This window comes from Crocodylus porosus, unplaced genomic scaffold (genome assembly GCF_001723895.1).
Source record: "Crocodylus porosus isolate Cpor-Errol unplaced genomic scaffold, CroPor_comp1, whole genome shotgun sequence".
Lineage (NCBI taxonomy): Eukaryota > Metazoa > Chordata > Crocodylia > Crocodylidae > Crocodylus > Crocodylus porosus.
Window position 1 is genome coordinate 4,920,259 of NW_017728886.1, and position 2,538 is coordinate 4,922,796.

At 44.3% G+C, this 2,538-nt stretch overlaps 1 pseudogene; it reads left to right on the forward strand.

The window, feature by feature from the left end:
- Positions 1–1,611, forward strand: part of LOC109316364 — a 2,962-nt pseudogene extending 1,351 nt beyond the window's left edge.
- Positions 1,612–2,538: the final 927 nt, after the last annotated feature.

The following is a 2,538-nucleotide window of genomic DNA, read 5'->3' on the forward strand; positions in this document are numbered from 1 at the left end:
TGTGTGTGTGTGTGTGTGTGTGTATAGTCCTCATCTCCTTTCATCAGTAGAATTCTGTAGAAATTCAACGGAGTTTTACTTTTGTGACATCACGGGCAGGTGAGCCAACCAGTATATGGCTCTGGCATATGACTTAACTGCATTTTGATTGGTCAAGGATGTCATCTAGAGCTTTGGTCACTATTATGACCCTTGCTGGTGGTTGGGCTCTGTTCCTAGCAATAGAACTGAGCTGCCAACAAACATCCTAGAAGTAGCAGGTCTCTCTTTGCTCCTCCATTCCTTTCTCTCTGGGACAAAGGGGTATCGAGTGCTGCTGCTGACTTGAAGCAGCACCTCTATAGCGAAGTCATGGTCTTGAACCACAAGCCTATGCTACAGCCAAAACAGCAGGTTACCGCCATTGAGAATAAATACCAGCCAAGGTCAATGCATCCTATGGAAGAGAAGATGGTGCTTGAAAGGAAGGTGATGGGAACAGTTAAATGGTTTAATGTCAGGATGGGCTATGGCTTCATCACAAGGAATGATGATAAGAATGACTTGTTTGTACACCAGACATCCATCAAGAAGAATAATCCCCGAAAGTACCATCGCAGCCTTGGCGATGGGGAGACAGTGGAGTTCGACGTGGTTCTAGGAGATAAAGGCCTGGAAGCGGCTAATGTCACTGGCCCCGGCGGCATGCCCGTCTATGGCAGCATCTATGCTGCAGACCGTCGCAAATGTCCCAAGACGGGTCCGGCTACCAATTATCAGCTGAGTTACGACATTCGGGAGAGTGTGCCGAAGAGTCAAGTGGATGCTTTAGATGATGAGGACCATGATCAGCAGTCCATGTTTTACTCCCTGCACAGAGCCTTCAGGATTTTACCCCGCTATTCCAACTCACCTCTGCAAGAAGACGTAGTGCCTGCTAAAGCCCTAGTTGCACAAGTTGAACAAAACAAACCAATGAAAGAGGGCATATGCCAGGACTTCCAGCAGCTTTTTGGCTTAAGGCAGCACTGTCTGAGACAGCCTAAAGAGGAAGGCCATAAAGAAGCTAAGGAGAGACACCAGGCAAGTGAGACCATAGGGCAGATGGCAAGTCAGCTTTGCTACTGTCCTATCTACAGTTATCTACACAGACGCCCCAGAAACTCTAAACCCCAGGGTGGGAAAGAGGCTAAGGAGACCTCAGGATTTTCAAATGAAGACATATCGCCATCAGATGCCAGGAACATGGGGCTCTGCAAATGCCAGCGTATGACAGGTACCATTATCCACTCATCTTGCCCTCCTTGCACCGTCCAGTCATCAAATGAGAAGAAATGAGAGCACATGGACCTCCAGGAATAAGGACAATGACCTTATGTACTTGCTGCCTTCCTCACTGCTGTCTGGATAACTCAATATTTACTGATACATCAAGAAGCTTCCATCTTTCCTTCTTAAATCCTGCCCGTTCCCCTTTTGGGAGCAAACTAAAAGCTGAGAGGTTGGACAACCTGCTGCCCAGCTGTCCAACTACACCGAGATGTTTCCTCACCTTCATTTTTTAACCTGCGTGAAATGTATCTCATGATTTCTACCCCCTTCCTTAAAAGATAACAAACTACATGCATCCCTTAATAAAGGACTTAAATGTTTTTTGAAAGGATGGACTTTGTGGGACTGTAGATTTAAATCAAACCCTTTGTACTGGCAGTATGTCATACAGTATGATTTTTTTTTTTTTAATCTTCCACCAACTGTCCAGAAGGATTTTACTGTATATTAGGGCCATAGTGATAGGATAGAGAAAAGAAAAAGAAAAAAAAAAACCCTTATGTTTCAGTTGAATGAATGCACATTCCTGATTTAACTTGAATTAGCTGATTAGCAATGATGTCTTTTTAAATGTTAGCCTTGACATGGGGCAGCCAACTCCATGTCCTGCATACCACAAGCGGCAAGAACTGCCTTTCTTTGTGGCACATGGGAGCTTGAGAAGGGACAGGGAGTACAGCAGCAGCTAGGGCAGGGAGCAGAAAACTGAGCAGCAGATCAACCAGGGGGCAAAGGTCAAGGAGTAGAAAGCAGAGCAGAGGATCAGGCAGAAGAAGGGCTCCAAGGCTAATTTATCGGGACTCCTGATAGAGGTGATATCTTTTCTTAGACCAATGAGATTTTTACAAAATAAATAAATAAATTATTGCAAACTTTTGGGCACAAACACCCTTCTTCAGGCATAGGAGAAGAGATTGTACAAGTTCTCCTGGGCAGAAATGAAAGTTCATATTTCATAGGAGAGCTGAAGGTGTGGTAAAATCTCCTGTTCGGAGCAGTGCATTTTATATGCAGATTCGGCTAAGAGAGAAGTTGGAATAATCTGTTTACCTTGAAGTTGCTTGGTGGTAAGCAGGATGTAGCCATATTTCCTTCTGGTGATGGTGTTTCATATTTCACAGAGGATTAAAAAGATGGAATTAGGTGCTCGAAACCTTGCAATTAAAGATTGTTTTTCCTGCAAAAATCTAGTTGGTCTAATAAAAGATATCACCTCTGCCACAAGTC